The sequence below is a fragment of the Balaenoptera borealis genome, assembly GCF_965194805.1.
Source record: "Balaenoptera borealis genome assembly, chromosome: 9".
Classification (NCBI taxonomy): domain Eukaryota; kingdom Metazoa; phylum Chordata; class Mammalia; order Artiodactyla; family Balaenopteridae; genus Balaenoptera; species Balaenoptera borealis.
The window spans coordinates 64,284,229-64,299,463 of NC_138873.1; the positions used below are offsets into that span (position 1 = coordinate 64,284,229).

The 15,235-nt window shown below is 33.6% G+C and overlaps 1 long non-coding RNA gene across 1 annotated transcript in view; it reads left to right on the forward strand.

Moving 5' to 3' along the window:
• Nucleotides 1-15,235, forward strand: part of LOC309635320 — a 29,960-nt gene that overhangs the window by 9,726 nt on the left and 4,999 nt on the right. The gene's annotated exons all lie outside the window — the stretch shown is intronic.

The window sequence follows — 15,235 nt, forward strand, 5'->3', positions numbered from 1 at the left end:
CAAGCCCACTGGCGATTATAACTGTAAGACACTTTTGCTCGTGCTGTTCATTTGGATTTTGGAAATATTTTTTTTAACATCTTTATTGGAGTATAATTGTTTTACAATGTTGTGTTATTTTCTGCTCTGTAACAAAATGAATCAGCTACATGTATACATATATCCCCATATCCCCTCCCTCTCGCATCTCCCTCCTACCCTCCCTATCCCACCCCTTTATGTGGTCACAAAGCACTGAGCTGATCTCCCTGTGCTATGCAGCTGCTTCCCACTAGCTATCTGTTTTACATTTGGTAGTGTATATATGCCAATGCCACTCTCTCACTTCATCCCAGCTTATCCTTCTCCCTCCCTGGGTCCTCAAGTCCATTCTCTACATCTGCATCTTTATTAAAATGTGAAAAATATGCTTAGAATTCATAAACTAAAATAAATGTGTATATATATATATATATTTTTTCTACTAATCCTCCCATAGTCACCAAAAACTCAGTGCATCCAAAACCAAAGTAAATAAACCTACTCAAATTTGTTCTTTTCTCTCCCTTCTTTTTTTACACCAAATGGCACTACTATTCTCCCAGTTGCTTGAATCTCTTCTCTCTGTCACTCCCACATCTCATTAGTCATCAAGTTCTTTGACTTGCTCTATTCGCTCTGCCCCATATATTATTTTTCCTTTCCTCATTATTTGACTAACTTTGCTCCACTTGTCAGAATTCACTTTTGATACTGAAAAAAAAATTCTGAATGTGCCAAGTCCAGGTTAGTTGATTCTTCTCATTCCCAGCAACTATAGATTCCATATATTTCTATTGACCATCTTTATCCCATGTCGTACTGAACCACTTCCTGGTCTGTATCCACCAGTAAAACACAAGTTCCTTGGGGACAAGAAATGTCAGTCTGTTTCACAGTTGTATTCCTAGAACCTAGCACAGTGTCCCACATTGACTAATTGTTATATAAAACTCAATGATTGAGTAAAGGAAAATATTAATTTAGATATTAAAAAATAAGTGACCTTTGGCTTTTATGAGTAATAATACATACAAACCAAAATATTCTCAAATTGAAAGAGATCCAAAAAAGACAGCATAGTGTTGTACAAAAGAAAAATCATTTGAGTCAAATATAATCTAAAATGTACTAGATTTCTAACACATGTAAAGTGTCATTTTTTTTCCATTTTGCTTCCATGCCAGACACATACTGTGTACCACAGTGAAGGAAGTTTTATTTTAGCAGTTAATTGTGTTCCCTAACTCTGAACTACCCTTTTAATCTTCTGGGAGAATGACCAGTAACCTACATTGACTGCATTTCTGCTGCTATAAGACAAGAGGCTTTTATTGGAGCCTGCAGTCACTGTGGGTCAGAGAATTAAGAACACAAGCTCATTTCTTTCCAAGATATTGTTTTAGGAAATGTAAAAAGTTAACTATCTTTCTTGAAAAGCTTGTCTAAAAATGAAGTTGAAGTCATTACCAACTGACTACATATTTTTACTCTGCAGACATTCTCATATATGTGACAAATAGAAAGTTCACATAGTGGCAATAGCATGGTCTCTAAGGTTCAGATTTTTTTCATTCTAACAAACTAACTCAGTAATATTGAATAAATCAGTTAATCTATGAAGATCAATTTCCTAATCTATAAAATAGAGGTGATAATTTATGGGTTTTGGGAAATACTGGAAGTAAAATTAATTGAGATTTATTTAACTTAAAAAATTTTAATTTGTCAGGTGAAGTTCCTAACACTTAAAAATGTAAAACAAAATAAACAAAACAAAGTAAAACAAAGCCTAATGTTATAGCAGAAAAACAATAAAACTCTTCATTTTACTTAGAAAAAAATTCAAATCATTAGTTACAATTTGTAATATACAGCTGGCTCATTTTCTACCATCAAGTGGAATTTCTACCAGTAGTTGATACTGATTTTTTCCCCCAAACCAATTAAGAGCCATTGAATAACAAATATCTCTCATGAACATCCCTTATTTAATTCAAGATGCTGAAAAATCTTAGAACAAAATAGTGATTGGCTACAGAAGGTATGTCAGAATAGGACAATCCTTACATTTAGGATCAAAATAGGATAAATCCTTACATTTCTTTTTTTTAAAAAGGGAAATATTTTTACGAAGATAATCAGTTGGTATTACTTCATAGCTGCTTTTTTGTGTGGTTGCTTTAATTTCTTTATATTACAGGGGTTACCCTCAATGTTCTATTAGGATTATAGGGTTAGAGTGGCATGAAATAGTTAAAGTCCTCCTTTTTAGAAAAGTTCTTTCCTTCCTGATACATCATGTCGCTTTTTTCTTTCTCATTTGTAACATGATAGATGTTTCTGTCCTTTGGGTAAAGTATTTGATTGAACATTTAAGCTACTTTTTTAGATCTTCAGTTTTCACTGATTCCTCTCAATAATGCCTTGGCTTTTTCACCTCTCACCACACCTAGTTTTAATAGATACCTACATTATAGGAAATAAATTCACAAAAATCATCCGCAAAAAAATCACTTTTTTGTGATTTTTGTGTACTCTATTATTGAGAACTATAAATAACTTTAGAGATTTATTTTGCTGACAATCACATTTTTTCAATATTAAATCATGAATATTTGCCATGGTTTAATTGATACTTCAGTGCCTTGCACATGCCAAATGTTTAACAAATGTCTCTGGTTTACATATTTATGTGACATCAATTTTTAAACTGTTTTAAGATTAAGGTCACAAATAAATTTGACTAGCTTCTTCTTTTATGAGAACTCCAAGTTCCTCATCTGTAACATAAAATGATTGGATCATGTGAACTCTTAATTTCCTTAAACCCTGAAAGTTGTATTAGTCGATGATTCTAATAGCCGGATACCAGGGCACTGGATTCATGAGTCACTGAGTGGAGATCAGGATTTGCAGCGAATCTCATTTGCACTTGTAAGTCTTGTATACTGACTTGAGGAGGGAGTTGTGTTGAAAGTTGTAGGTTCTGAATCTGCTGCACTGGGTATAGCCCTCAGTATACTGAAAAATCATATTGGCTTTGCCTAAGGAAATAAAAACTTGGGTTTGTCCATACCATGCTAAAAGAAGCAGATTAAGAGTAGAAAATTCAACTATCTAAATACTCTCAAAAGCAAACAACCACTTGTATGCTTCTGATAAGTAAATTATTTCATAGTTTTGGATCTTTATACTTTCTTGAAGTTTGAATTCTCTGATAATAAGTTTTGAATGCTTTTTGTTGTTGTTAGCATATAGACTTAGAAACAAGAGGGGTGAAATTAGGGTGAATATAAATATTAAGCCATGATGTTGAAAATTATACAGAAATAGAAAAATAAGGAGACATTATGATTTATAGACATTAACCTTGGTATAGTATGTTTTGATCAACAAATCCCATTCTACATTTAGAAGATATATTAGAACCTGTGTTCCTTTTATGGTGAATTTTGAAAATATCAAATTGATAATAGGGAATAGATGATAATTTTTGAAAAGAAAAAATGTTTTATTTATGTCATCTGAACACAGGATAATTATACCTTTATTCCATGTGTGTCCCTAAAAGTAGGCTTTGTTTTCATACTGCCAACATTAAAATCTGATTATATATTTGCATATTATTAAGTAAAAATTTCAACAAAAGACTGATGACATTTTTTAAAAAAAACAGAGTAAAATCATTCAGAGAAAAAGAAATATCCAAAATACAGTAAATGAGTGAATCAATGCTAATGCAAGTAAGAATACCGTGAGCAGTAATAAAACAACAATAAAAAAGAAGGAGACCTAAAATATATGATTTAGGAAATGAAATCACAAAATTGTTGCTTGGCCACATTTAAAATAAAATCCCTGCACAATGAGCTAATTATAGCTAGAGGACAATTAAATCCAGTCCCTTGTGAAAGAGAATACAGAAGAGAGCTGGTGAAAAAGTAATTTATTTTCTGCAACCAGTACACTGAATGCCTTTTATGGAAAGGATATAATGATAGAGAGCTCAAAGGAGCCCAACTGAGAAGTAAAAGGAAGTAAACGGCTCATCTGGAAATCAAAAGGACATGACAAGAAGGTTTTGGAAGGGAGCAAAGTGATACGTGCATTTAATATTAAACAAAAAGAAATCATGTTAAGGTAATGGATAACATCTCTGTCACTTAATAAGGGTGTGATCCTGGACAAGTTACTTTACCTATTAAATCCTCAGTTTTCTCATCTGTATAATGGATATTATTATCACACATAGGGCTTTCATGGCAAATAAATGAGAGAATGATTTTTAGTGATCAGTGCAATGCTCGACACACAGTCAGTATTAAATAAATATTTACAATGCTATGTTTACTTTTTTGTCACAGGACAATATTTTTTCTGTTGGTAAGCCTAACATTTTTTTTTATCTAAATACATTTACAGTGGTATTTACTGAGTGTTTCTCTGTAAGCAAGACCCTACATCACCTGTATCCCTCTCTAATGTCTGTGAGTTATCTTCTGCTCTCTTCCATACCACATTGCTTCCTCTTCTTCTAATACAAGGCACTTCCTCTGTGGAGTCTTTGCACTGGCTGTACTCTTTCCTCTGGGAGATCCACATAGCCATCTTTCTTACTTTCTTCAATTCTGTCACCCTCCCAGTGATACCTACCTAACATTGCACATTAAAAATTGTAGTATGTCCCACACCCAGCACTCCTAAATCTTTTATCCTGCTCTACTTTTTTCTCCAAATAACTTTCTAACATAAGAATAACTTATTTATTAGTTATGTCAGTTATTCACTTTCTTTTTCTCCTCTTTAAGATATAAATTCTGCAAGTAGTGAGTTAATTGTCTATTTTGTTGGTAGAAAAGTACCTGACCTATAGTAAGCACTCAATACATTTTTTTAAGTTTAATTAAATATGTAAATTATCTTCAATGCATAAAAAATAAACGTAGGTATCATTAGCTCCAATGCACATTTGGACTGAGAACACAAGAATTACTTGTTCAAATGTTTATACCCAGTAGGTTGTTGAGCTATAATTTAAATCCCGATCTGTGTGAACCCATAGTCTACTTTTACTACTGTATAATACTTCTATCTAGTAAGGAAGAGTAAGACGAATCCTTTAATTGCTCAAAACGAAGTCATCCAAACAATCAAACAAAGTCTTTTACTTCGGAATCAAATTTTCATATACTCTAATCTTTGTTCCTCTGCTTCAATTGTTTACACTATGATAACATTAGTAGTAAATAAATTAAAGAAAGGAGATAGTTACAAAACAAGAAAAGGGGTAGATCAATTTATTTTTTAAAAGGGAGGATGCAACACAATGAAAAAATGTTTATAATAGAAGAAAAAATGAAGAAAGGGCCATATGTCTATGAAAGGAAGTATTTCCCAAAACTGCATATGTTCTAATCCTTCTAAGACTTAGGAATAGTTCCTACTCATGAAGGGTTGATGCATTATTTTTCTTATTACTTGTAAGCGATTATTCAGTCTTCCATTTTGTCATGTACCAGAAAATATAAGGATATAATTAAATAGAAGTCAATTGGTATTCTCCCCCTAAAAATTAGAGGAAAAACTGTTGGCTTATGGATGAGAACTAACATAAACTGTACCTGGTATGTATGTTTTACTGATATTAAAAAGTATTGTGCATAGGTGACTTTCATAATTAATAAATAAAATCCATTTAATCACAAAATGTTGTCATTCCATACCACTTCATTATCTAGGCTTGTTTCTACCAGCCTCTACGAAAAGACAATTTTCATAGTGATTTAGGGCATAAGTTTTTCAGAAAACAGACCAGGGTTTGAGAACCAGCTCTATCATGTCCTAGATGTGTGACCTCAGAATGGTTTTCTATGCTCTAGGTTCTGTTTTCTCCATTATAAAATGGGGTTAATTTGTGCATCTGTCTCAAAGAGATACTGTGAAAATCAAAAGGAGATAATATTTCAGAAGTTGTTAGTAAACAATAAATGTTAGTTTTCATTTTTCTTTTATTTTTATAGTTGATGCATCTTCATATACTCTTTTTTCTCTCTTATAATTAACATAGCATAAGCTTAGGTTGTTATAAATATAAGTTTAATATTATTGTTGATGATGGTGGTCCTGTCATTAGGTATTTTTCCCAGATGGTCATAAAGCATTTGATAAAGTTAAAGGACTTTACAAAAAAAAGCATAAAAATAACTAGTGGACAAATACTTGCTAAGGAATTTTTTAAAAGAAAGAGATCATTTTTATTACTCTCATGAGTCATCCTAAATGGATTACATCCAGGCCAACATTAATTTGTATGATTCCTCTGCTGAAAAGGGAATATAGCAGATGGACTATTATTTTTCACATCCTTTATAAACAATACCTGATAAATGCCGTTAGCATTACAAGTTCTTTGGGGTACATAAGTTTATATAGTGTAAACTCACATAAACCACTAGGGTTTCTAAGTATCCAAAATATTACTGAGAATTGGTCCATATTTCTCCTTAATATGGTAAAAGAAAAAAAAGATGAATGACATTGAGATACAAATTATCCCCACTCTAACTTTGAATAAAATGCTCATCACTGAAAATTTTCATTGTTTTCTTACTAATTAATTTTTTTTAAATTTTATAACAAGACCACCACTGACATTCATATAGATCTCTATTTCTCCATTTAATTCTCCACAATTAATACTTTACTTCATATAAGTTTAGGCTCTCTATAAATACAAAGGAAAGGTTTTCAAGTTATTCTGACATATATAATTAACTGCTATATTAATATAAACTGATTTTTGTTTAATTGAGATGGTCTCCATTGGTGAGTTCTCATTATCCCCTTGTAACTCACGTATTTCAATAAACCTTTGAGATGAGAACTTAAATCTTCTTTACAGACACAGCTACAAGGGAATTCCACTCCGAGTTCAGGGAGGCAAAAGGAGAGCATCAACCAGTCTACACTATGTCCAACAGTTAGCACTATTCAGAGGTACCGAACAGTGGAAGGATGTAAGCAAATCCAGTGAAGGACAATGAACGTATCCTTCAGTTACGAAGGGTTAGTTATAATAAATTAATTATAAAGGGTTATCTGTGAAGAGTTAGTTATGAAAAAGTAAGATTTAAGAAGCTTAAGTGGAGGCATAAAGTGTAGCTATCAAGAGGTGGTTTTTCAGATAAGAACTGCATTGAAAAAATAAAATAAAATAATTATTATTTTAATTCTCTCTTCAGAACTTAAGATTTTACCATCAGTTTAGCCTATGTAAAATTAAGCGTCTTTTATTTCCCCTGATTACTTAAATAAGCTGATATTATGTGCAATAGAATCAAGGATGCGGCCCCATTCTTCTAAACTCTTTTGCCTCCAGTGAAATCAGTAGGGGGTGCCATGTACTAATTCTTGCTTATGATGTCTTCGGTGATTAATTTCAAGTTTCATAGTAAAAAAATTTGTTTAATTGTGAACAACGTTATATGTAGAATCTGTCACTTATTTGACTGTCTCAAAATTTCATTATTAATTAAATTATGAAGTAGAATTACTAATCACAACATAAATTGCACATTATTAGTTATTGGAAGTTGTATGCCTTGTGTTTTAATTCAGGCATTATCATTTATGTATATTCTTGAGTGATACTAAAAATGTATTATAATAAAATAAATAACAAGATCCAAAAGAACTATATCCATCTTGTTTTCCTAAACTTGCCATAGAGTTGCTTGGTAACAAATGTATTTTTTTAAGTAAACGAATGACAGTTAAATCAATGTGGAGTCCATTTTAGTATGGAGAAATGTTTAAAAATAATTTTGGAAAGATTCTACAAATTACCTGTGATTAAGCCAAAAAAAGATTCTAGGGCTTTGGATTTCTACCTCTGTAATCAGAGGCTCCCAATTAATTTTTCTCACATGTCACAGTATGTTTAAATCCCTTGTGCTATTCAGAGAGAGAGACAACTTGAGTTTTAATTTAGCTTTATTACTGAATCAGCTATTTTCTCAGCACATCGTTGAGTACATCATTGTGTACATCGTTTAAGTGGTTTTTATCCCTCATGTGTAATTTCTGATCATTGAGTCTATGGATGAGGCAATAAGTCAAAAAATGATATAACTTTTCATTTTTGGGGTAAAAATATCAGCAAATATTTAGTGGAAACTTTAAATACTTTAAGTTTTAAAAATTTATAAAATTAGGCCTTGCTTTGGTAAGAAATAATTTTGGGTCATTTACCTTTGGAAGAATAGTGAGGACATTCCAACCCATAGATGTAAGCCTTGTAGTCACTACTCTTTGAAGAGGAGCTCTTTAATGGAGCTATTTAATCATGGTTGGTTCTCCAGGAGTAGTTAGTCTCATGCCATTGCTGTTTGACATGGTAGCTTGTGCTCCAACAGCATCACAGTGAAGGTTATTCTCAGAAGGCAGCCTTAAAATAGGTTTGTGGGTTGAGGAGTGGGAGGAAGGTTCGCACTGTTGTTACAACGTAGTCGGAGTCTGTGCTCCAAGGACATGAGGTTGTTCTAAACCTGTGGTGGAAAAACATGTGTGTTTTCCACAACAGATGGGGAGTGGGAGGGGAAAACGGTTTCTTTCCTTGTGTGCTCCCTGTAACTATTATTGCTTGGATATGCGTAACAAACAAAAGTGAGAGTGAGGTGCCCACAAGAACAACTGAGGGTGAGGGTCGGTGCCAACTTGCTTTCTGTGCTACTGTTTGAGTTAAGTGAGAAAGTGTAGTCTTCAGCAACTACAGGGCAATAAGCTTCAGGTGAGTTCTCTGCTTAAACTGAGATGAAGCCTGATTTGAAAAGAGATTACAAACAAGGGTAAGGAGTTCTTTACCCCAGAGCTTATAGCAACCCCTCAAAAATAAGACAATAGTCTGTATCCATGCAACCAGAAAGTAAGAAATGTATTTTAAAGAAGTTACTAGGACTCTTCATATGTCTTGATATTAGTAGTAATATTTGGGATGCAAGCTCTTGCTGCCTAGTTCACTGTGCTCTGTAATTAGAGCTGCTCATTGTTAGAGCAATAACAGCATTTCAAATAAACAACTCAGGATTTTGACATTTGTGGAAAATAGTACTGAAAAATCATTACAAGGAAAAGAATATTAAATACCTATAAGTGAAATATGATCAACTTAGTGACCTACTGAAGAAAATGAATAATTTGCATTTGTAAAAGTAAATTACAAAGGGGGAAAAACAGCTAGTTAAAATACAGATAAATCACTTTTTATCCCATTGTTCTGGCACTCAGCTTCAGGACTTCATCATTTCAGAAATTAGAGTCTCCCAAGAAGAATTTCTTGCCAAGAGAGGGTTAGCGTGTTAAAGCAGTGTTTTGGATTACTCTACATACCTCTACTATAAATAGGATATTTTCAAAATGCAGTTTTGAGCTATTCAAGTGAGCTAGTGATCAGATGTGGCAGACTTCATGATAATGACGGTCTGACATATGAAGAGGGGAAAGGCTCATCCTTTTAGATGGACAAACCTTGATGAATTCAAACTGTAACCTGTAATCTTTAAACTAGCCACTTAGCTGGTAAAGGTAATGATTTCTCGTGTGGCTTATCCATTTACTGCTAATCAAAAGGATTCACATATTTGAAATCCCTAGCATTCAGAAACCTGTAAGAGGATTCATGCACGTGTTCTACTTTATGCTACTGATTTGCAAAACAATGAGGCTGGTAATGATGTGAAAGATTTAACTGGCTCTCCTTGTGTCTCCTCTATCTGAACTGATTGTTATTTGTAAAAAGGAATCTTCGGAAGCCTGTGGTTCCCACAGGATGCGGAACAGCCAGGCCCTAGGTTGAGGATGACATCCTGTGTCAGGGATGAGAAATCAGCCAGTTAATAGCTTTGCACTTAGAATTGACTAATATTTTTTCTCGTTAAAGGCCAATTTTCTAACATATAAAGTCATTTTCACATCCTTGATATACTGTAGACTGGAAGAGTCTTTTAAAGTAGCACTAGTTTAAATGATTTCTTTCTAAAGCACAATAACTTGCTAAATATTTTATGCATCAAATCATTTTATAATTTAGATTTATGTAATCCAGACCCAAGAAACACAAAACAATTCATGCAGGCTTTATGTTAGACATTCAAATTTTGCTCTGTTATTTTACAAATGGTCTGTTGTAACAAGATTTTGCTTTAGTAAAATAAGGGTGCACCATTTTTTCTCCCATTGTCAAAGGCTAAATTTGTGCTGTTGCCACTGAACAAAGTTATTTTAATTATTCTAAGAAAGAGTTGATGTAGTCATCATTTTCTCTTTTTTTTCTACTTACATATAAAAATATTTAAAAATCTCAATTAGTAAGACATGAAAAACTATTATAAGTAGACATGTTCCTATAAGTTTTGAAAATTTAAATTATTTTGCTTAGGTAAAGAATTACATAGATTTATGGCAAAATTAAAAACCTTCAGGAGAAGGATGGATTTAAAATTGGCAAAGACAGTTCAGAAAATTTTACTTTAATTGTGCCCCTACACACAGACACACACACACACACACCACAATGAAACATTCTCTTCCTTTCAAAAAGATTTAGCCAAAAGTTGCTTAAGTGATTATATACTTTGAAGAAGGAGGATGGAAGGAAAGAAATTGGGGAGGGGGGAATGGCGAGGGAGAAAGAGAGGAAAAAAAGAGAAAAAGAAAAGAAAGATGAAAATAATTACATTTTCCTTATTCCAGAATTCAACATAACATCTCTTCACCTTCCAGCCAGAGATGGGCCTTTAAAGCTGGGATGAAGTGAGAGAGTGGCATGGACATATATACATTACCAAATGTAAAATAGATAGCTAGTGGGAAGCAGCCACATAGCATAGGGAGATCAGCTCCATGCTTTGTGACCACCTAGAGGGGTGGAATAGGGAGGGTGGGAGGGAGGGAGATGCAAGAGGGAAGTGATATGGGAACATATGTATATGTATAACTGATTCACTTTGTTATAAAGCAGAAACTAACACACCATTGTAAAGCAATTATACTTCAATAAAGATGTTTAAAAAAAAAAAAGAGGGAGGAGATATGGGGATATATGTATATGTATAGCTGATTGACTTTGTTATACAGCAGAAACTAACACAACATTGTAAAGCAATTACACTTCAATAAAGATGTTAAAAAAATTTGCCTTTTAAAAAGGATGGCTAAATCATTCCAATCATTAGTGCTTTATCAATACCCAGTACCAATCATTAAAAAAAAATTACATCTGCCACTTTCTTCCTTCTTTTACTCCTCATTTCCTCTCCCTCATCCTCCTACACAGCTTCTGTGCTCCTGTTTCAGTTTCATAATCTGTCCATTGTGAATTAAGAACATTTTGTTGGCAGTTCTCCTTACCTACAGGGTGCATGATACATTGGCCTCTGCGACACTGAGTCAGACCCTGCTCGGATTCCTACAACTGCCAGCAAATACCATAGCTCCCAAGGCAAGAGGGAGTGTGCAGCCAGAAGCAACAGCAAGTGCTGCATCTGTTGGAAGGGAACAGAGTTAAGAAATGTCGATGACTCAGTGACAGTTCTATTGATCTGTTTGGGGTTTGATTTTTTTCTTTTTGGTGAGGATATGATGCAAAATAAATGCCTTGGCACTGGGGGCTTCATGGCAATGAGATTTACACATTGCTATTATTTTTAGCCTGTTTTGTGACATGTGATGCTACAATTACTAATAATGTTACGGAATTCATTGGGCTGAAAGCCCAATAGCTGCCACTGATTAAATGTGGAAGCCAGGCCTTGCAATTATTTTCCAATTTAGTTTGTAGTTAGTTTCTCAAGTGAATGAACAAAGTGTTTTTTCAAATATACTCATATTCATTCCAACAAAGCATGTTTTGTTCTCTAAAGCTGTTAGCCCATTTTATCCAGGTAATGCCTTTAATTATGCCCAGTAAATGCCTAAAAAGAGTAACAATACTTTTTACCTTGGGGTGATCAGAATATTAAATTGTACTGACTCTCAATTAAAGAAACATAAATTTACAAGATTACAGTTGTCTGCTTTGATCTGAAATGTTTCTATCTGTTGTGTAATTAACAGAAAAGCCAGGAAACAAATCTCTTTTCCCTTCATTCAGGGATGTTTTGTTTGTTTCCTTACTTGCCTGCTTGCTTGCCTTAAAGAAATACCTGGACATAACCAAAAAAAAAGGGCCTCCACAGTAATTTCCCCAACAACACCTCAGCTTGCCCAAGAAAGCAATTTTTAGCCAATTAGCAAAGCTGACACACTCATTTCATCAATAAGGAAAACTCTCTTTTAAGGAAACTCATTTCTTAAAAAGTAAGCTATTTTCATAATTTGGATAAAGTGTATATGCTCATTAAAATATCACTGACTTCTGTGGTATTTTAATGAGCCTGTTCCTTTCTCACCTGTGGTTCTTACCATTGGCCTGACCAGTTGAGTAGGTGACCAACTAGAAAATCAATAATGTCCACTTTGCTGAGATTACTGCTTTGTGTTTCCCACAGCATTAGCAAACATTTTTTTCTGTTATCTTAGAGAGATAAAGACATTGGCAAAGAGAAAAGAATATATATTTTTGGAAATACCCTATTTTATGTATGTCTCCCAAGAGGATATTTAAAAGTTGTTTTTAAATTCCACTGTGGTGAATTTCTATTCACACTGTCAACAAATATTTTTTGAACAACTGCTAAGTACATGGTGCTGCATCACACTACTAGGGGAAAAAAGATTCAGATTCATTCACCCTTTAACACTCTTCGGTGCAGTTAGGGAGCTATCATACACACAGCCTGGAGGAAGAACTCATGTGCCTAGAGCCCTTTAACCATGTTAGTATTCTAGGTGCTCTAAACACATTACCTATACAACAACCCTGTGAATTAGTACTTAGTGGCCCCATTTTGAACATGAAGAGTCTGAGGTTCAGGGAGCAGAATTTGGTTACTTCAAACTGGAGCAGATAAGGGTTGGGGTAGAGTAACACAGTAACATCTGTGTTACTGATGCAGACATCAGGATTCTCCTATGGTCAAAGTGACTTGAGAAGAATGAAATCATGTCTAGCCTGAAAGATCATGGATGGCTTTAACAGCACCTTGATAGATAAATCATAGTGGGTAAGTAATCATAGAGGAGGCAAATGAGCAGCATTCTTGAAACAAGAAAGAGCAATATTTGTTTAGGGACAAGTGCTTCTTAACTGGAGCCAACAGATAGATGATACATAGATAGACAGATAGATAGGTAAAGTGAGAGAGAATGTTAGAAATGCAGATTCAATTCAAAGCGAGGAAATAATTGAATACCATGAAAAAGTCATACTGCACCATTATGAAAAAACTCAGAAAAAAGCAAACCTAGAAATGTATATAGTTTTAATATCTGGATTATATAATAATTCATTTCTATAACTTGTTTTTTCTGCAGTAAATATAGGAAGAGCACTTTTTCCAAAGTTAATGTTATTTACACATTTTATGGATGAGTTTATTTAACCTGTTGGCTGTTGTTTGTTCATTCAGTTTGTTCAATTTTCAGTCTTTCATCATTAAAAACAATACTAAAATGAGTCTCTCCAATCACACACTCTTTAATATATCCAATTATCTCCTTAAAATAAATTTATAAATTTGGATTGTCAGGCAGATACTAACACTCAGATGAAAGGGTTTTGATATGTTTTATCAAATCATTTAACAGAAAATTTCTACTAATTTATACTCTTATTCTACCAAATTAATCTTTCCTGAATATCACTTTCAATATATCATTTACATATTTTTTTTTAAAAATGCGCCCCTATTTTCCTAACTTCAGTTGCTGAAGATGACTTCCTTACTTTCAACTCCACATGGCAATATAGCACCTTCCTCTTTCATCTATTTTTGATTTCTTTCATTCAAGTCCCAGATACAATTTCTCATAAAATCCAGATAACAACAACCATTCCTGAACTATTTCACCATCTATTTATTATTTATTTATTTATTCACTCTTTAATTTATTCAACAACATTTTTGAGACCCTAGTATGTGTTGGAATTACATGTACTCATTGGGAATAACATTTAAACTACTCTTTGATTCTCCTTGTTAGTAAGATTATGTAAAAGCCATCCAGAGGAATTTGTAAAGACCCAAAGTTCCAATGTCTTTCATAACCTTTATTCTTTTACCTCTCACACTTTATGTGCATATTTGACTGCAATATTGAATTCACATTACAAAAACTTTCATGTGTTCGGGATTTTTTAATTTAATATTTTAATTTGACACTAAGTTACCACTCCATATTGTAATTTATCTTTTACTTCATGTTAAATCTTTACTTTCCAGTTTGAAACTCTTGATGCTGAATAGAATGAAATAGATATGAATGAAATGTGAAAAGACAGAATGAAATGAATAGATGTGTTAAGTCTCTGTTCTTTTTCTGTCTCTTTCAAACTGAAACATATATCTGGACATGTGATAGAAATTACGCTATTCATAACCTAGTAATCTTGGGGATAACATGAGTCCAAATTTGAAGAATAGAAAATTGTATATTTTCAGAGACAGAATGATGCAGGATTAAGTAAGAAATAATATATGTATTTCTCTTGGGTGTTCTACCTGGCTTGTACACTAAGAATGATTCACTTATGGTATATTTTAGAAAAGCAATATTTGCATTCTAAATAGCTGACTCTGGGATTCGCATTTCTAAGAGCAATGTGGAAGGGTTGCCCCCGATTGACAATCCTACCTACTAGAGATGGCATGAGAAATTAAAAGACTATGAACCTAGGTCAGAATGTAAGAGAAGATAAGAGTCTCAAAGGTAGCAGCAATGTAAAGACATTCAGTTGGTGAAAATTATTCCAGAAGGCTTCTGTTTAATGATTTCATGGGACCACACAGCTTCACACAATATCAGTCGAAGAGGTGTTTTTACATCTTTGAGGGAGAACCCAACTCAGTCTCTCGCTGAATTCCCACAACACTACTTGTCCAGTTTAGAACCATGGTTTTTCTGGCCCCCCTCCACTACTAGGCTCACCTCTAGTCTGAAGAGGTCTTTTGCAGATGGCATTGCTCTTGACCAAAGGCTCTTGAAAAACTGCATTGCTCCTTTGGAACTGAGTGTGGGTTTAGACTCAGTCTAGAAGTGAAACAGTCCCTATAGTACA